The following is a 21,984-nucleotide window of genomic DNA, read 5'->3' as shown; positions in this document are numbered from 1 at the left end:
TAGCCAAGAAAACAGAACACCAAATATAAATCCCAAATAACTTAATCTTAGGGGGGAAAATAAAAAATAAATAAAAAAGTCAAAAACTAGGAGTAAGGGAAATGCCAGAAAATGCTCTTATGTCTGGTGGATTCAAAAGAGAATGCTCTCAAGCTTTTAAAGAATTATTATTACCAATATTATATACTTTTATTAAATTAAGAAAGTACCCTACCATATTTTATTAATGAAAAATATATAGTTATAATACCTAAACTATGTAAAGAAAAAAGTCCAAAAGAACTGTAAATCAATTTCAATAATGATTAATGATATTCATACATTCTAAATAAAATCTTGCTAAGCAGACTGCAGCATTTTTTCCTGAGAAATCATTTTTAATAAGCAAATTATATTATATCAAGAATTTAAGTGTGGTTCGACATTAGTAAAATAACCAAGATAATTTTATTAAAAATATACATGCCTAAAATCCTAATAAATTATCCTAAGAATTTCAGAAAAAATCTTTGACAAACTATATGACACATCTATGCTGAATATCTTATAAAATGTAGGCATGGAATGCCCCTTTTAAAATATTATTAAAATATCTATCTAAAACTAAAATTAAGTATCATATGCAATAGAAATATAATACACGGTTTCCCAATGAATACAGGATCATAGTAAGGAGACTCATTTACCATTTATCATCTGACATAGTTATAAGATAAAGATAGGGAATGAAGATACATAAAAATATAAAATAATCCCTAAATATTGATAATATGATAATGTACTTAGAAAGTCCTGGGACATCAGCCAAGACACTTAGTGAGAAAAATAATAGTTTCATCAGTTTCAAGTCACAAATAACCCCCCCCAAAATCAAAAGCATTTCTATACAATAACAACAAAATGCAAAAGAAAATATTAGAAAGGAAATGCAGTCCAAATAATTAAAAATAAATGGAGATTGCCAATACTTATCAAGGAATTCACATTTCAATGAGGGAGGTAATATATGTAGAAGGCTTCACCTGAAAGGTAGAAATGGCTCATGACGCTGTGAGAAATCTTGAGTTTCAAATATATTATTTGTAAACAATATGTTGTCAGATTCTGTTTCCTACTCCATTCTGCTATCCTCTTCCACTTAATGTCTTCACATTCACACTTAACACTCATTAACTATGTGTTTCTCTCCACCCTTTCTTCTAGTGCTTTTTCTTCTCCTTGTTCTCATCCCCTTCTTTAGAAATAAGAAAGTGCAAAACACAGCGAGTTTTCTTGACACAAGATCATAAAAGTGACATAAACTCTTCTCTTGCAGCTTTTCTTTTACTTTTATCCTACCCTTTATCCCAGGCTTTTACCATTTCTACCTATCTATCCAGTTCTTGCCTGCTTTACATCTATCTCCCTCTAATATTCAAGCTTGTTTTGCATATTCCCTTCTCTATCCTGACTTCCTTCTTACACAACTTTCTAATTCTCTCTTGTGTTTGTCTCCTCATATTTACCATTTCACTAAAATCTTTATCTCGCTGACTCTCTGTATCTCTCTGTTTCTTTGTCTCTCTGAATCTGTCTCTGTCTCTTTCCGTTGTCTCTCTCTCTTTTTTCTCTCTCTTGCTCTCTCTCATTCCATTCAATTTTTTTTATTTAGTTCACATAAAAGTGAGCTTCACATGATGCCCAACCTCCCAAACTTTCTATTATGACAATAACACCTTTATCTTATGCATTTCTATTATGAAATAATGGTTTTCCCCACTTCTTCCTTTGTTCCCCAATATAACCCCCATAGCCAATCTATTGCTAAAGCAGATGGATTCTATCATATCTCTCCCCAAGACCAAGAAATCCCAGGAGCAAAAACAGAGACTCTAGGAACAGTAGCTAGGTCAAAGCCAATGCAGCACTTCTTGGGATATTCAACAGTCAAACAAAAAGGCTATTATAAGCTGGTTTAGTGAGGGCTTTAAGATGCACTTTTTTCTCTGAACACTACCTCTGCACTCTTTTCTCCTTCTTTGTTGAAATAAAAAAAAAATTAGCACTCCTGATCTTTGATCTTTTCTCCTAATGATTAGTTCTAGAGATAGTTAATCTTAGGCTCATAAATTTAGTTATCTAGTCCAAACCCCTCATTTTGTATACTAGGAAACAGATCCAGAAAATATAAATGTCTTGTTCCAGGTAATGGTCTTTGCAATTGATAATACCAGGATTTAAATAAACCTATGTCTTCTAATTCAAATGCAACATTATTTCCACAGTGTCAAAGTATGCCAATCTTCTCTGGCATTCATGTGCAGGAGGGCTCGTTTTGTCAAGAAAGATATAAAGTAGTAATCCATTCCATATATTTTTCAGAAATAAGCATGTGTCTCATATCTTTAAAGCTATTTTAAGGATTCCATTTTTCATTGCCTTGAAGTACATATGTGTGTGCATGTGTGTGTATATGTATGTATGTAATTGTGCTGAGCTAGGAATTTCTGCTTCATAACCTTTTCTCTTTCCCCTCTGTTTCCCTTTGCCTTTGTCTCTATTTGTCTGTCTATGCCTCTCTCTCTCTGTCTCTCTATCTTTATTTCTTTTTTTGTCTCTTTGCCTGTGTGTTTATGTCACTGTCTGTTTCTCACTGTATCTCTCAAAATGTGTATTTCTTGTGATTAAATCTGACAAGTACTTTGTTGAACCTTGGTACTATATACATACATACACACACACACACACACACACACACACACACACACACATATATATATATATACACACACACACACACACACACACACACATATATATATATAAGTATATATGTATAAGTATATATACATATGTGTATATATATATGTGTGTGTATATGTATATGTATATGTATATATGCCTCATTGGAAAGAGTGCCAGCACCTTTATCAGGTTTAGGGCACAGTTTTCCTATCAGAAGTTTCTGAAAAAAAGATATAAATATTAATTTTACTAGATATGTTCCCTTCTTCTAATAATTCTTATTGGAAGATCACAGGCAGTGTCTCTCAAATTTAGGTATTCTATTGTTCATAACAGATAACTATACAAGATAGTTAGATAGTTTTATTATAAAGAGACAAAATGGGCATGAACTCTCCCATAAAATGTAAGCAGATAGCCAAATGGATTAAAAACCATAACCCTACAATATGTTGTTAACAAGAAGCACATTTAAAGCAGAGAGATAGACACAGAATAATAGGAAAAGGCTGGAACTAAATACATTATGCTTTAGCTGAAGTAAAAAAAAAAAGGTAACAATTTGATCTCAGATAAAGCAAAAGCAAAATAAAAATATGTCTAATTAAAAGAGATAAGGTACCTTGCTAAAAGTTACCATATACAATGAAGTGACATCAATATTAAATACGTATGCACGAAGTGATATAGCATAGAAATTCCTAGAGGAGAAGTTAATTATAGGAACAAATAGATAACAAAACCGTACTAGTGAGGGACCTCAAACTCCCCTTCTCAGAAGTAGATAAAAAGAACAACAAAATAAACTGAAAAGAAGATAAGGAGGTCAATAGGATTTTAGAAAAAAATAGATATGATAGAACTCTGTAGAAAATTGAATGGGGATAGAAAGGAATATACCTTTTTCTCAGCAGTACATGCAACCTACACAAAAATTAGGACATACAAACTATACAATCCAATCACTCTGGTTCTAGAATGTCAGGGCAGTTTTCCTCAATAATTTCTTGAAAGATAATGCCTAGACTTCATTGTTGTTGTTGCTGTTCATGGCTTTCAGGTAGTCCAAAAATTTTTAAATTATCTCTCCTTGATCTGTTTTCCAGGTCAGTTGTTTTTCCAATGAGATTTTTCACCTTGTCTTTTTTTCCATTCTTTTGCTTTTGTTTTATTGTTTCCTGATTTCTCATAAAGCTTCCATTAGCTCCATTCTAATTTTTAAGTAACTATTTTGTTCAGTGAGCTTTTGGACCTCTTTTTTCCATTTGGCTAATTCTGCTTTTCAAAGCATCCTTCTCATCATTGACTTTTTGGACCTCTTTTACCATTTGTCCTAGTGTGTTGTTTTTTTTGTGTTTTTTTGTTTGTTTTGCCTAGTGTTTTTTTAAGGTGTTATTTTCTTTAATATTTTGTGCATCCCATTTAGCACGCTGTTGACTCATTTTTCATGATTTTCTTGCATCACTCTCATTTCTCTTCCCAATTTTTCCTTTACCTCTCTTACTTCATCTGCAAAATTCTTTTTGAGCTCTTCTGTGGTCTGAGACAAATTAACATTTTTCTTGGAGGCTTTAGATGGAGGAGCTTTGACTTTGTTGTCTTCTTCTGACTGTGTGTTTTGATTTTCCTTATCATCATTGCAAGTTTTTATGGTCAGAGGTTTTTGTTTTTGTTTTTTCTTCCCCTCCCCCCTCTCACCCCAATTTTTGCTCATGGTTCCAGCCAATTACTTGATTTTTTAACTCTTTGTTAAAGTAGGGCTCTGCTTTCAGCGTCCCAAGCTTCAGGGGTTTTATGCAGCTGTTTTCAGAGATACTTTCAGTGACCTGTGAGTTTTCAGTTCTTCCAACTTGTTATGATCCAGGGAAAGGTGTTTACTCCTCTCTTGGCCTCTGCTCTCATTTGTGAGTGACCATAAGCACTCCTTTTTGTTCTGGAACTGTGAGGAGGATCCTTCCTGCATTATTAACACAAACTCTGCTATGCTAGTGCTCCTCCTCAACCCTAGGACTGTCATCCAGATCTGTGACCTGAATACAAGTGTGGGCAAAGCAACAGGGTCTTGCCTTGGTGCTAGCAAAAAGATTCCTATAATCCCCTTTTGACCAGTGGTTCAATCCCTTACCATCTGCGTGCTGAGAACTCTGAAGCAGTGGCTGCTGCTGCTGATTCAGTCACTCCCAAGGCCTATTCCTGGTTTGCCTGGGCTGGGGCTGTGCTGGCCCAGGTTCTGCTAGACTGTGCTCCACTCTCACCCAGGTGAAACAGACCTTTTCTGTTGACCTTATAAGTTGTTCTTTGGTGTCTATGGGCTGAGATGTCTGGAAACCACCACTGCTGCCAGTGATTCAGTCACCTCAAGGCCTGCTTCTGGCTGGCTAGGGCCTGATCTGCACAGGCCATGGCCTGTACCAGGTGACTGTGCTTCTCTTTCACCCTGGTGCAACAGATCTTTCCTGCTGACTTTCCAAGTTGTCTTGGGCTTGAAATTTGTTTCACCCCCTCCTTTTGTGGGTTCTACTGCTCTAGAATTTAGTTAGAGTAATTTTTAAAAGTATTTGGAAAAGTTTGGGAGAGAGCTCAAGTAAGTCCCTGCCTATACTCCACCATCTTGGCTCTGCCTCAGATCTCATATTTTCATAGCATTCTTTTTTTCATTTATGACCATTTTGGAAGCACTCAATTAAGCCTCTATCATCTCAGTGCCTAATATTCTACAAAATGGCAATGCAATTTAAAAAGTTGGCAAAGAGGCTGAACCTAAATTTTTCCCATGGAAAACTTCCCAGTGAAAGACCAGGCTAACACTGCTCCTATTTAGAGGCTCTTAATCAAATGAAGTGTAGAAATTGAATGAATATCAATGAACATGTCAAATAGCATCAGACTTGTGAGTAGTGTAACATATCCTTAGAACATGCTTGGAAAACAATCAGGCTTTGGGAAAGTTGAAGCTCTTGAATGTGCAAGAAAACAACATAATTAATTCTTATTTATCAAAGAAAGGGGCCAGGGCTCTTACTTGTAAGTGTTATGGCAATTTAATAGAAAGAGTGTATGATCTTTAGTCAGTAATGATAAACCGAATAATAATGATTCCCATGACTAGGTATATACAACTTTATTATATACATATTTTTTCCAAGTATACATTTTTTATTTATAATACTATATAAAATTTAAATTTAGAAACTTTAATTTTAATTAATCAGAACCAAACAAAAAAGGTAAAAGCACAGGAAGGAAAAAATAAAAAGTCCACTTGACCAGTTGGGGACAGGAAAGAGGAGGACACACAGGTAGAAATATTCAATAAGTGTTGATTTCAGAGAAAAGCTTAATGTTAGCGGGGGAAAGAACAGCTTAGAAAGAAGATGAAACTGGATAAGGGCAAGATATGATGAATCAAGAGTGATGGAAGAGAGGCTGGTTTTAAGGAGGCTTTCACTGGTCGTACAATACATATATGTGCAAAATGTTCATCTTCTTAAATAAAAGAAGCTCTCCTTTCCACCACATTCTACAAAGTGTGCACAGCAGGAAACAAGAGATTATGATAATGAAAATTCATCAGATTAAATTGTCCTGGGGGCTGTACCTGTTGGGTATAAAACTCAGGTCCCCTGGTTAACTTTATCAAAGAAATGGGGGCAATAAAAGGGACTGTTCCTGCTGGACTTCAAACCCAGACCCTAGAGTTATTTGGGAAATGGGACTCAAGTGAAATGGAGCTGGTACGGAGACTTTATTTAAAGGTGGGAAGTGAGGAGAGAAGGGAGGACCATATCAAACTCAGAATCCATGGTAACAGTTGGAGGCCCCTAGCCATTAAAAACCAAATGAAAAAGGGTTGCAGAAGAGAACAGAGTAGTTTTCTAAAGCACTCCCAGAAAGACAGGGTGGGTAAGTGTGCAAAGATGTGCAGTTAAGTTCCTACACTGCTAAAGCAGAGTATGGGAGAGAATCAGTCATTGTGCAGGATGCGTGATGTGCAGTCTCTCAAGGAAAAGAACAGAAAAGATGAACTAATTTCTCTTATGGTTTCAGTGAGGATGAAAAGAACTAAGTACGTGCTGCTTCCACAGTGTGGAGATGAAAAGAGAAGCAGAAGGAGCAATGAGGAGACAAATGAGAATTTCTGAGCAGAGTTGGGCGCCTAATGAGATAGGGCATTGCTCAATGATTTATCTCAGGGTTGGATACCCATATTTGTATAAGCTAGCACAAAGTGCAATCAGAAAGTTAGATGTGGGGATGGAGTAGACACATTCCCCACACTTCTGCTGGCTGCTACTTAGAAAGAGTTGGTGCCCAATGAGAGATTTTATTTTCCCAAAGTCATCACGTCATTCCTTTGGAACTGGAGACAACACAAATATCAGGATTTCTATCTAATTTTCCCTCCTAGTGTCTTGTTAACAAAGGGTGAGGAACTGGAAAGCATCAGATAGGGTAGGGGTAGGGATTTTTTGGTGATTTATAATTTACTCTCAGCATGAATGATGGGAAAACACAGATTAAAGAGATTACATCTACAACTCTGTAGCCAAAACCAAATAAAACAAAACAAAAACAGTGAAATTAAAAAGAATTTGGGTCAAGGCAGAGCATGAAGAATTATGACCTAGTAGTGAAAAATAGAAACCAGCAAAAGTCATAACCAGTCAATTTTCCCAACTAGAAGAGAGAAGGCAGGAGATTGGGACTATCTCCAAATACCAGTTATCGATGAAAAACAATCCCACAAGAATTTGCTTTGTAGAAGGAATCACCTTCTGTTCCCCCACTGAAAACACTCCATTGGTGATGGCAGCAGTGCAGATAGAAGTCACCTAGAGACACAGGTGCCTCCAGAGCCCTTTTACCATATCCTCTGAACCAACTGCAATTTTGTCTCAAGCAGGTTTAGTTTCTGGCAGTCAACATATTTGAGAAAAAAGGGATGCTGTGTTTGCAGGTGTGGAGAGAGCTTTAGCCAGGATTGCTTAGGGAATCTGAGTTCTCTTGTGGCCATAAACATTATTTCTGTCTACTGGATGTCTTGCATTATTTCTGTCAATATATCTGAACTCTGCAGCTCTTCTCCTCGGCTCAGGACCAGGTAAAGTAATGACAGGCCAAACTTGCTCTGGAGCAGAGCAGTGAGGTGTAGGTTGGTGGGTGCTTGGGCAGCTGCACCGTGAGGTTGCAGAAGGCTAGTGATAGTCATTGCTGGAAGATGATAAAAGAGAAGGGACAAGGGACTCAATATGCAAGGTAAAACCTCATCTTGGGCATACTTCTTCATCAGAAAGGGCAGGTTCCTGGCTGTCTGCATAAGGATGTCAGTTGCTTGTTCTTTGGACAAGAAAGGGAGAACATGGGCAACAATTCTCTTCCCTTTAGGGATGCACATGATCTGCATAAAGTGGTGATCACTTGGCCTCTCTTGCCCAAGCAATTTTCCCCTCAGGTTGTCTTACATGCTACATATATTCTGCTTTCTCTGCCCCATCAGTGTCTACTGCTCCTCCTCCAGGCTTAGAAGACAGAGCCTTCCATAAGCCTGCACATCCAGGTGAAGATTGTGTTTTCTAAATTGTAAGGAGAGTCTTTCCTCTCTTGTCCTGAACTTGTTTCTCTTTGGTCTCATTATCTTCACTTCACTTGAGGACGTTACCCCAGCATCCATCATTTTCTGGGGATTATTCACACCAGAGACAATAAGCTTTCCCAAAGAGCCCTCAAATTGCAGTGTCTTGTGGGTATGTTCCAGCTTGCCACTTGGGGGGATGATCAGCTCGGTATGTTTCTTTTTTCCCTTGGGGCCATCTCCGTGCACTTCTTCAGTGGCTAGGAGTTTCTCCAGTTTCTCAAAGTAGTTCAGGTAATAACAGTCATCTAAGCAGGAATCAGTGCTTTGTAATTATATCATCTGGATCTTCAAAACCCAATCCTTTTCCTGCTGTAACATAAAACTGGCATATGGGTCCTTTTGTAGCTGTTCCTGATGGTTGTCCTAGTGACCAACTTGATCCTCAGTTGCACAGTTTATACTTCAATGTTGATCTCTATTTTATTGCTGTTTCTGATATAAGAATCAACAGTGCTGTGCGTAAAGATGAATTGTGTCTGGTCTGAGGTCTTAGGTTTCACAAGCAAGGTCCTGGGCAAGAGGGATGCTGCTGTGCTGGGGGTGACATAGCTGGTGGAGGTGTGCCAAAGAAGCCACAGAAGCCAGGAGCTGGGGAAATCATTTGCTCAATCTGTCCCTGAAGCAGCTTGTAATTCATGGAAGTAAGGGCACTGCTTACAAATCCAGAGAAAAAAGCAAACTTTCTGGGAAACATCTATCTAGGCTGTGTTCCTTCTAGAAGCTGTGCTCTCTGAGTAGAGCTGAGTGTAGCAGTAACTCTGGGAGGTAAGGGAAGTATTTGCAACATGTCAGAGCTGGTTTGAAGACATCTTCTTTTCATAAGGAGCTATTGCATTGGGACATTAACATGAACAGGTTTCAAACAAAGGATCTACTGTTTAAAGCTTGGTATAGCCATCTGCTTAGGTGAGGTGCCTATTGGGATTCCTGCTCTGACTGGGAGTGGGAGGGCTCCCAATGATGAGAGAACTTGAATGCCTTGGTAATGCCCACTCAAAAAGATCCTGCTCCTCTTCTGGCCGTGTAGGGCTCTCTGAGAGTAAGGCATATTCCAACACCGACACCCTGGGCATTTCCTGAGCAAGCAGTGGTCCACGTCATATTTATCTCAGAACTGTAGAGCCATCCCAGATGGGAGACTTGAGACCTCCAGGCTACACAACAGGTCTGGTCTGTAGTGCCCTAACAATAGCTGGTTCCTTCAGTTCATTGTCAGTCACCATTTCACTGAGTCTTTCTGCCAGGTTTTCTTCATGGCCTGCCATAAAGTCCATCTCATCAGTGCTCCCATTGCCTGACTGTTCAACTGGCACCAAGAGCTTCTCTTCCAATTCAGCCAGGAGCTCCTGCACTTCCTGCCAATCATCAACAACTACACCTGCTCCACATATGTCATTATTTAATTGATTATCTTATTCCCCCATAGCCTGAAAAGTATCATCATCTTCAACCAGAGGACAATCTTCTAGGAACTTATAGCAAACATTGTGGGGAAGGAGGGAAGAAAGGAGGAAGGGAGAAGGAGTAGAGGATGGGGGAGGGAGATGTGGGTGGGGAAATATTTCAATCAAATCAAAGCTTAAAGAAAAAAAAATCAGACTAGCTAAGGCAGAAAAAAACAAACTGGAATTTGAACCCAGGTATGCTAATTCCAAGTCCATTATAGTATACTTTCCCTAAAGGATTCAATTAGAAATCAGATGCCAGTTGGTGGACTCATATTGGAAATATTAGGGTCAGGATGTATAGATGACAAATACAGAAAATGGAAAGTGAGATTAAGTGGTCAGTGTCATGTCACCAAGTCAAAATCTGGAAATAATGCTACTTGGGAAGAGTTTTATTTACTTTGGTTAACTCAAGTAAAACAACAAAAAAAAGTTATATTTGGTAGAAACTTAAGATTATTTCTTCCAAGCCATTATTTTATAGATAAGGGAACTGATGTCTGTATCATAAAAGTAGTAAACAGAAGACCAAGTTTCAATGGGTAGTATGTATCAGATCCAGGAAATGAATGAACCACACAAGCTCCTCTGGTACCAAATAAGTCATGGTTTCTTCTATACCCATACTGCTTTTTGTTTTTAAGGTCAAAGGAGGTAGCATAGAACAGTGCTTCTTAAACTGGGGGCCATAACCCACACTTTGAAAAGCACTGAAAAGGTCACAAGTTGAAAAAGTGTAAGAAGCCCTGGTTCAAGGGTGGGGAACCTATGGACTTAAGGCCACATGTGGCCTTCTAGGTCCTTAAGTGAGGCCTTTTGACAGAATCCAAATTTTACAGAGCAAATTCTTTCACTTTTATTAATGCATTTTATTTGTCTTTTATATTTTTATTTTATTTTTAAAATAAATATATTTAAAATACCAGAGAATAAAATAATTTTCAACCAAATAATCCTCCCAGATTGACCAGCACGATCAGAACAGTAGTGAGCCATAAGGGCTAAACTGATGCCTGCTACATTCATTATTTAGTTCTAACTTCCCTCACCTGACTGGCACCACTACTGCACAAGGCTGGTTAGCAAAAGTTTATGCGGGTCAAGTATACCAGTCTGCTATCAGCTTTTGACAGTGGTGCTCCGTGTTTTTTGTTTGAAGTGGAATTTGTGAATAGTTGCACAGCTTGAATACACACACACACACACACACACACACACACACACACACACATATATATATATATATATATATATATATATATATATATATATCACATGTATACATATATATATGTGGGTGTGGGTGTGGGTGTGTATATATATATACATATATATACATATATGTATATATATACATATATATGTATATGTCACACATATATATGTATATATATGTGTGTATGGATGTGTGTGTATATATATATGTATATGTATATATATATATGTATATATATATATATATTATATATATATATATATACATATATATATTTACATATATATAAAATTTTGTCTGCTTAACAACCAATCATGTTAAAGATGACCAAGAGAACACTGAAGGAAGAAATAGACTGTTTAATGAGGATTAGAAATCACAATATTATGTTGTTTCTGCTAAATGTCAGATGATTTGCTTGCTTTGTGATACTGCAATATCAGCATTAAAGAGATTCAATGCTCATCAGCATTATAATACTCATAAGGACCACAATATTTTAAATTAGAGGGAGAAGTGCAAAAAGTTTTATTGCAGTAATTAAAAGATGAAAAGCAAAAGCAAAGACAATTCTTTCAAGTACAATAAGACCTGAAAATAATGCCAATGAAATAACTTAAATATTCAGGCAACAAGGGAAGTAATTAGTGATGTAGAAATTGATGTAACATGCATTGTTGAAGTTGTAGGATGCTTAGACCCCAGTAACATTTCAAAGTACTAATAACTGCCTTTTTCAAGGAGAACCATAATTGATAGGCAGTATGAATTATCCTTCGACTTAACAGAACAATTTCGTGCAATACTTCAAAAGGAAATAATGTATTATTAAATTGATTTTGATGAATTGACACGACTGACTTGGAGCATGTTTTGTACTCCATTCAGGTCATAGCAGAGGATTTTCTTTGCTACAAAGAGTTACTTGCTTTGGGCACTGGTAAACAGAACAAGGGGAATACATATCTTCAACAACCTTCAAGATAAATGTCATGAAGTTGGACAGAATTTAGTAAATTTAGAGAGTGTATGTATTGATGGTGCACCTTCCATTGCAGGAAAACATGAAGGGCTTATTGCATAGCTAAAAAAAGAGTATGAACAGATCCAGATATTCTCATTGCTGTTCATTGTGTCTTGCATCAGCAGATTCTCTGAGCTAAAGCTATTATTTTAAGTGACACTTTGCAACAAGCTGTAAGTATTGTTAAATATATCCATGCAAATGCAACATGGCATCGTAAGTTTCCTAACATGCTAAAGTTGAATGATGAGCTATTCACTGTGTATTTGCCATGTCATTCTGAAGTGTATTGGCTGTTGCAGGAATAGGCGTTAGCCAAAATTTTATCTAAGTGAGAACAGATAGTTAAATTTTATGAAGAATAGAATCCATAATGTGAATTATTGAAAGAAGATTTCTATAGAAATGTTGCAGTTCTGTGTGATATCATGTAACACCAAAATGACTTGAATATTTCTTTGCAAGGTAAAACTAAGTCTATATAAAAGATGTGGCAAAAAAAAAAATCAAGCATTTTTTAAAAAAGCTATCTTTTTTTTTTTGGCAAGACAATTAGGGAAAAGTGACTTGCCCAGGGTCACACAGCTAGTGTCAAGTGTCTGAGGCCACATTTGAACTCAGGTCCTCCTGACTCCAGGATGGTGCTCTATACACCATGCCATCTAGCTGTTCCCTAAAGCTATCATTTTTTGAAACACTTCTTCAAAAGGAAATTTCTGGTAAACGTTTTCCCCAGTTAGCAAAGGTTATTGAAGAGCTGGATGAAATATGGAATCATTTGAATAATACCTGGCTGTTATAAACCTATTAATTGGAGAATACAATGAAAGGTCCACTGATTTTCAGAATCATGACATCACACTCAAATTAGCATTTCAGCCTCACCTAGTTGATATCACCAAGGCACCTAAAGAACTGCAGATGGAAATGATTGATCTCTCAGTAAATGACATTTTAAAATCATTGTCTAATGCTAAGAAAGAACCAATTGAGATGTGGAAAAAATGTATTAGATTATTTAGGTGTTTGGCAAAATGGCCCTAAAATTCTTTCTTGCTTTTCAACTAATTATTGCTACAAATCTATAGTCTCCTACCTAACCCAAATCCAGATACCCATAAGGTCACAAATGACTGATACCCATTTAGAGGATCAACTGAAACTGGGGACCTCCATGCCACAACCAAATATTCATATGCTTTCCAACAAAAAGGAGACACAACAAAGTCATTAAAAGGTTAGTTAACTTTAAAATTAACAAATTGTTTTCATTTTTTGAAATTTTAAAATACATAGCAGTTAGATTTTTACAAAATAATGTACATTTTAAAATATATTTAATTGAAATTTCTTGAATGTAGCCTTGTTTAATTACAGCTAAATATTTGCGTGGCCTTCCAACATGAAAAGATTCCCCATCCCTGCCCTGGATAGTGTTGAACTTGGAATAAGGAGTAATGAAGTTCAAATCTGGCCTTAGACACTTACTAACTGTGTGATGTGTGGCCAGTCACTTATAACTTTCTAATCCTCCACTTTCTCATCTGTAAAATGAGGTTAAAATAGCACTTCACAGATGTGTTGTGAAGAATCAATGAAATGATATCTGCAAAGCATTTTGTAAATCTTTAGGTGCTACGTATTTTAGTTATTACTTTGTATGCCCTGAAATGATTCTCTCAAAGTAGAAAAAGATGTTTAACTGCTGATTGAGAAATCATCAGTTTTCTGTAAAATATTTACCTCTGTTTCTATAATATGTTAACTCTGAGTAGTATTTTAAAATCTTATTTAAAACACTTTATAATGTACTCTTCCATTTCATTCTTACAACAATTCAGAGATATAAGCAGGCCAAATATTATTCACTATTTTATAAACAAGGTAGCTAAGATTTAGACATTTGTCTGACTTACAGAACTATTATCCAGGTCACTTATTCCTATTCCCAGTACTTGACATTACACTGTAATATGTGAAGGAACTGTGATTTTGTATATTTACTAGTTTTAGAATTCTACCAATCTAAATTTTAACCAGTCTCTGACTTAGTAGATAAATCTTATGGAATTGACTATGGAACATAGAAGTTAAGGGCTTGCCAATGATCATAAAGCTACTAGATCATCTGCACTCTAATTTTCCAAATTCAGAGATCAGCATCATGAGGTAGAGTGGAAAAAGCTTTGAATTTTTAGATAAAGGATTTGGGTTCAAATCCTCTCTCTGCCATTTATGAACTGTATCATTTGAGGACAAATAGTGTTAGACCTCACATTCCTCAATGGTAAAATGAGGATGACCACTGAAGTCATTTCTAGCTCTTCATCTATTATCCTATAACAGTAAGCCATCTTAGCATTTATCTAGTGCAGTCTTCTTATTTGGCAGATGAGGAAATTGGGGTAAGGGAAGGTTGAATGATTTATCCAATATTGTCCAGTGAGAGAAAATATTATTTTGCTATTATGTGTAAACCTTTAAAAAGAGTTAAATAATAACCAATTATTAAATTAGGATCCAGACTTTTCTCCTTTTATTTCCTCACTTAGGGTGTAGTCACTGCAGAAGGTCAATCAATCTCTGAAAAACATGACTGATTAATGAGATTGCCCTAACCCTCCTGAACATGTTCTTCCATCTTGGGTCAGACTCCACCCAAATAGGAGACCTTACTTGTGTTTAGAATGTTCTGTTTAGAATCCAGTCTAGGCAAGTTCTTTCCCAGATGAAATAAGCCCCTGTCCTTGTAACCTTCCATTAGAATTGAAAGTGACCGAGCTCATGAAGGAGACAACCAGCCAGAGTGGTATGGATGTAGATGGATTACCCTATACAGATTGCTGGAAGCAGCTGAGTCTTATGATCAAGCCACATTCTCAGCAGGAGGAGCTGAAGACTCTTAGCACACCTCCTAGACTTAGATTTTCACTTAAAAGGGGCACCCTCTTTTACAAAGTTATTTAAAGAATTCAGTGTCTCCAGTGGGGGTCTTTGGTTTTCCAAGAGAAAGCACTGATCACCAATTTATCAACTACTAGCTAGCCTAATTAGTAAATTGATTATTAATTACCCAGAAATTCTGTCTCTTGAGTATTTCATTCATCACAACAGACATGAAGCGGCAAATCTAGGATTCAAATGCAGAACCAGTAATTTCAAATCCAGCACTCTTTCCATTGAACTAAACTGGCTTTCAGACTTAGCATTCCATCTGAAGTTCTACACTGCTTCTATACTATTTATAATACTACTTTTTAAAAAGTATCTCTATGCATGTATTCACACACACACACACACATATATATATATATATATATATATACATATTTCTTCAATACTTCACACTTCAAAGATCTTTGCTTTAAGAGTGTATGCTATCTCTGTCATTATATATCAATGTCCTTCTAAAAATTAATTCATTTTCTTCAGAATACTCTCCAGTCAGCAACCAACAGGTGATGAGCCTCTTCAAATTTAGTTTCTGTGAATGGAATTCACCATCCTGAAATGAGCACAGGAATGATTCTCTCCTTTCTCTGTCTCTTTGTCTGTCTCTCTTCATTTCTATCTCTCAAAATGAGAAAGCACATATATATATATATATATATATATATATATATATATATATATATATATATGAGATGTAAATATATGATGTATATATAAACATATATATAAATATAAATACATATATAAATATATATGCACACACACATACACACAAACACATATATGCATATATAATAGAGCATATATGTACATATGTTGTATTTGCACGCATATATATGCATACACATATACATGCAAACATATATAATGTACATATGTATATATATACACCTATATAAGTTTATTAATATAAATCATAGTAATATACTATTAATAACCTTTCCCAAAGAATTAGCTTTCCAGAACTTTAAATAATATCCATATGTACAGAGGTTGTATTTTCACATATGTTTTTTTTTCTGTGAAAACCGTTTTTAAAAGTAAATTTAAACAGAATCAAAATCTCGTTAAAATACATGGAAAACTATTGTATCAACAGTAGTTCAAGAAATGTGAATTTTGATTGATTGATTTTGTATTTGGAAATATTTAATTAATTCTTTCCAGCACAGTGCTAAACACTGAAGGAGGATTTTTTAAGTAGTGACAGAAGGATTCCTGGTTTGAATTTCCCTTTTTTATGCTATGTATACCCACATTCATTTCCTCTGTCACAATGTTTACTAAAAGATAAGCCAGTATCCAAAATATACTTCCTGCAAAATGGCTCCTTTTTTGCCACCCACACTTAACTCTACTGTCAGCAGGTGCTGTAAATATAGTACACGGCAGGTGGTATTACTCCCTTTCAGTAGAAAACCCTTGTATTCTCCCTTCCATCAATAGATCTTACCAGTACCTGAATCCCATTTAAACAGCAATGGAAGCAAGGTTAATTTGTTCCTAGGTATGATTACTCATATTAGTTAGAATCATACCTGATGGCTTGTGGTGATAATCCTACCCATCAAAAGTGAACAAACATGCTTCCTATCTCTTCTACACTGTCTTAGCTAATGTGATAGACACTGACATTATTGGGAAATATTTGAATTCAATTATTAAAGTAATGGGATTTTTTTACCTTGTCATCTAGTACTTAGATACACATATTGTTATTAGTCACATAAACATGTCTGCGTGTTTTCAGACTCACAGCTGAAGCAAAATTGAGGAATCATTATCTGGATCCACAGTTTTCAAAGTTTTTAATCTTAGGATACCTTTACTGAGGACTCTTCCCCCACAAAAATATTTATTTATGAGGTTATATCTGTTACTACTTACCATTTAGAAATTAAAACATTTTATTATTATTCTAAGTATAGATTTGACCTTATGGAAACCCCTAAAAGGGTCTTGGGAACCATTCTTTGAGGATCATTCATCTAGATTTAGTCCCTGGAGTATATGGAGGATATTCAAGGAAATATTCTGGTATGAGGTCTTGCCAAGCCTTTTTCAGGGCTGCTCATCCACATTTGGTGTCCCCCTGACACCCAAGTCTTACCTATGGCTGCAAAAAACTTTAACATGCACATCAGCCTCCTTTCTGGGCAGGTGGGCTAAACCAGGTTGAGGGTTACCAACAGCCCTCATATCCATCAGTGAGTTAGGGGGATGTCTACCCTAAGCATGTGAAAATTTCCTCCAGCAGAATAGGAGGATGAGAACAATTTGTTTCAATGGTAATGAAGGTGGCTAAAGTAGATTCTGTGGAGGACTTAGAACTTGGTCAGGCATCAAAGACACCAACCATGCACTGCATTTCTGGCCATCACCGGTTGTATTGACGTTTATCATGCTACCGGGCATTCATGACTTTGGAAGAGAGCATTCGGCTGATGAATTTGCAACTCTGCCTCATTTAAATCCAGTTCATACTCAAGTCCCTACCTTGTGATGTCACTGGTGCTATTCTAAAACAAAGGGCAAACAATGACAATAACAACTTCATGGAAGCAAGAAGATGGACTTGTTGAGCTCCTAAGATTGAGTCTTGATGATTAATCACAGACCTGTATTTCTAAGTCAAAGGTCAAATAGGCACCTGATTGGGGAAAAAGGATATACCCCATCCTTGTCTTTTTGCCTGATATATGTGAATCATTCATATGGGTTGCATATGACAGGTAGTATGAAATATAATTGATATAAGTCACTGGCTATGGTACAGATTAACTGTGATCACTGCGGAAGCACTTTCCCTATCAATGTCATCCAGAAGCTATTACTAAATAATGCTAAATTATAGACCAGTTACCAATCTGTATCAATGGAGAGATTTATTTTTTCCACAATACTAATTCCTTTTCCTGATGAAATTACAAATATAAAACAAAAGAGGAGATTAATGTACAGTGGTAATTAATGCAGCATTACTTCAAAATCTCACATGATTCTGGCTTTATATAGGTAATGCTGTAGTGGTGAATTGCATTGAGCTCTGATCCCAGAGTCAAGAGAAAATAGACTTTGTATTCTACCTCTAACATTCACATGTTTCCTCATCTGTAAAATGGAGACAATAAATGGATTTACTTGCATTGTTGTGAGGATCAATTGGGATAACATGTTGTAAATCATTTCATCAACCTGAAAGAGTTATGTATATGACTATTTCTATCTCTTATGTTACGACTCTTTGTGCACATATACACATATAAAATTTCTCCAATTAGAATATATGAATCTTGTAGATAGAATCAATGACTTATAATTGTTTATAATTATTTTTTAATTTGTATCCACATAATGATGACAATAACCAATTATCAAAAGCCAACACTCTACTTTGTTGTTGTTCACTCATTTTTCACTTGTATCCAATTCTTTGTGATCACATTTAGGGTTTACTTGGCAAAGATACTGGAGTGGTTTGCCATTTCCTTCTCCAGCTCATTTTATAGATGAGGAACTGAGGCAAACAGGGTTAAATGACTTTTCCAAGGTCATATAGTCATTAAATGTATGGGGCTAGATTTGAACTTATCCACTGTGCTACCTATCTACCTGACTATACTAGGTGAGGACAATAGAAAGTCAAAAACCATCTAATTTAATTAATTAATTAATGGATAGATGGATAGATAGATAGATAGATAGATAGATAGATAGATAGATAGATAGATTCCTTCTCTCAAAGATCTTACATTCTACTAGGGAATGCATCATATAACTGGGTCAATATATGCAAGATAAATTGAAGGAAAAAGTACTAACACACTTAAGGGGATAATAGTAGGCTATAAACTAGATCTCCAAATAGATTAGTAATATGGAACTCCTAGTGAGGAAAATCCTTCTACCAACGCAGGTAAACAATTGTTCAACTTGAGAGAGTCGCCCCAGGACCCTGAGAAGTGAGGAACATGCCTAGAGTCAAAGGCTACAAGTGTCCTAGGTGGGCTTGAACCCAGGTCTTCCTGTCTTGAAAGTCAGTTTTCTGTCCACTGCAAGATACTGCTTTTCATATATAGCATGGCTAATTATCAATTGTTGAATGGATGAATAAGTAAATGGATTAAAATTAATTAAAAGCTAGGCATTTCTTTGTCTTTAGAATCTCTGAATCACAAATTCTTTAAAATAAAATAAAGATAAATATTGGATATATATCATTAACAACACTTTGCACAATCAGTGACAAAATCATGTAATCGATATTCAATACTTGGATCTAGAAATTTCTCAAACAAAAAACTGTTGTAAAAGCTTTCCTTTCTACATCATATGCCATAATAACGGCAGCTTCTGTTTGCTGAGTGCTTAATATTTTACAACATGCCTTCCTTGTAACAACACTGTGAGGTTCAGAGAATTGATTCTTTAATGTTTTTCAGTAGATTTAATATTTGCTAATACTATGAACCAATAGCTCTCTAGTAGACAAAGCTAAAGCGATAATCTGATTAAAAACTTTGCCATTCATGAAATGCTCATTAAAATTACATTCTGAAGAATTTTGCTCTGATCATCAGTTTCTACTCCTCCTTTGCATTCTTATGCAAATCTCATAAGATAAACACATTTATCAGGTGGGGAGGCCTTGGCCTATCTAAAGCCACCTAAGCCCCATTTACTTTGTACATGATAAAAAAGAAGCAAAAAGTAGCATAACTTATGTATTTTCATTTTATGTAAGCCCTTATTGGAAGAAAGAACTTTAAAGGGAAAGGGTATTTCTGCTATATATTTTATAATGTAACATAAAGCCAATTCTATATAACACATATGCAGCTAAGGGCTGAGTAATGTAGGCAACTGATCTAGATAAGTGAAGTCAATAGTGGTTTTACTTGAAACTGAATTGTCCTGAAATATGTGGATGGGCTTTAGAGAATAAATGTGATGACTATATTTTAAATTTTTATTTGTCCTGGTTTTTCATTATTCTTTATCTCTACAAAGTTGGCAATTTATGGATTATATTTGCATCTCATCAGTGTATATTTTATGTTTAAATTAGAATAACGATAGCTTATTTGTATAGGGTTTTAATGTTCATGAAGTACTCAGAAATCATGCAAGCTAAGTATTGCAAATATTAATAATTTTATAGCTAGGGAAACTGAGGCTCAGAAACAGTAAGCAACTTGGTCTCATATTGGAATAAACTATTCTGACAATTATTTATTGATTTTTGTGCAATCTTCTTACAGGTGAGTTTCAGTATGTTGCACTGAGATGGCCTTGGAACCAGTACAGACTCAATTCAGGTCCTGCCTCTGACACATACTAGTCACATGTCATTTAACTTCTTAGTGATTGAGGTATGTCTTTAAAACTATCAGTCAGTCATAGAAAGTACTGACCTGCTTTAATATGATTTCCTCATGCTAATACAATAATGGATCAAGTCCTTACCCAATTCATTACAACATAAATTATAAATGGAGTTTTCTATGAGAAGTTAGCTTTTCACCAATGATCCATATGCATTATGAAGTGCACATATACATTTTCAAATGACAAAATTGAATCATAGAGTTGTATGCATTTCATTTTTAAATTGGAATACTGATAACTCATTTATCTAGTGTGTTAAAGTTCATGAAGAACTCAGAAATCTTATGACTTAACAGCAGCATTATTCATCCTTATTTTATAGATAAGGGAACTGAGGCCTAGAGCTTTCTTTCAGTACATTCATGTATATATATATATATATGAAATACCCAGACATTACAAATCAAAAGAGAATCCTAGATTTTTAGGGCTGAAAAGGAATGTGGAGGACATAGGAAAATTTGGCAATTAATTATTTGATCTAGTGAAATATTCCCAAAGGCAACATGTTAGTGCAGGGAAAAGTGTGAATTTGAAAAAGAATAGCATCATGATACTAATTTTTTTTCCTTACCAAATAAAGTATTATGAAAAATTAATTCATCTATTTTATTTCCTATGTGTGTAAGAATGACAAATTTCAAAATTTATTTCCTTTCAAATTAAATAGAATATACAGAGAAAAAGTAATGGAAGCTCCAAAGGGTATGGCAATACAAAATCATTAGGAAATCCTTTGATCTAAATAGTATTCTCATGAAATTTAATACTGGAGAGGTCCCCTTCCCCAACTCAACTTGCATTTTATTATTTTATTTTGTATGCATTTAGTGTATGCTTTGTTATGTACATATTGTTTCTGGTGTGTATGGGGTCTCCAAAGAGGACTAGCACCTCTGGTGTGAGAGCTTGCCAAGTCCTTTTTAGGACACCTTTTTAGCACCTTTGGTGCTCACCTGATTCACCAACTCTTACCTGTGGTCCCAACAAGCTGTAGCATATGAAGTAACCACACCTTAATGAAACTGTCTTCACAGATAGGTTAAACCAGGTTGACGGTAACCAAAAGCCTCCAACCAATTGTTCAGCTTGGGGGATGTCTACCCCAAGCATGTTAAGACCAACAGAATAGGCACATGAAAACAATTTGTTCTAATGGGACACAAAAGTAGCAGAAGCAGGCTCTATGGAACACTTAGAGTTTAAACAGACATTAAAGAGAACATGATCATCCCCTGTATCCCAGGTCATTGCTAGTTGCCTTGACTTTTGTCTTGCCAATGGACTTCAATGACTCTGAAAGAGAATGAAACTGACAACTTTGCTGTCATCAGTGCATATGCTCCCATCATGAGGAACCAGGATGAGGTCAAAGAAAAATTTTATGAAAACCTGGAGACCCTCATCATTAATGTACTGAAAAAGGACAAGCTTGTAATTCTGGGTGACCTTAATGCCAGAGTAGACACAGACTATCAAATATGGCAGGGAGTCTTTGGGAGGAATGGAGCCAAAAAAACAGCAACAGCAGGAGTCCCTTACCAGTAAAGACTCATGCCTCTCAATAACCTTCTCATCACCAACACTGTCTTGCATT

General features: G+C 35.8%; 1 pseudogene; it reads right to left on the bottom strand.

Annotated features, from left to right (window-relative positions):
* Positions 1-7,585: 7,585 nt before the first annotated feature.
* On the bottom strand, positions 7,586-21,983 carry LOC110195955 (protein PAT1 homolog 1 pseudogene; annotated as a pseudogene).
* Between the last annotated feature and the right edge of the window lies 1 nt (position 21,984).

This window comes from Phascolarctos cinereus, unplaced genomic scaffold, assembly GCF_003287225.1.
Source record: "Phascolarctos cinereus isolate Bilbo 61053 unplaced genomic scaffold, phaCin_HiC Scaffold_1;HRSCAF=81, whole genome shotgun sequence".
Lineage (NCBI taxonomy): Eukaryota > Metazoa > Chordata > Mammalia > Diprotodontia > Phascolarctidae > Phascolarctos > Phascolarctos cinereus.
The sequence above is the reverse complement of the archived record's forward strand: the minus strand, read 5'-3'. Positions and strand labels throughout refer to the sequence as shown.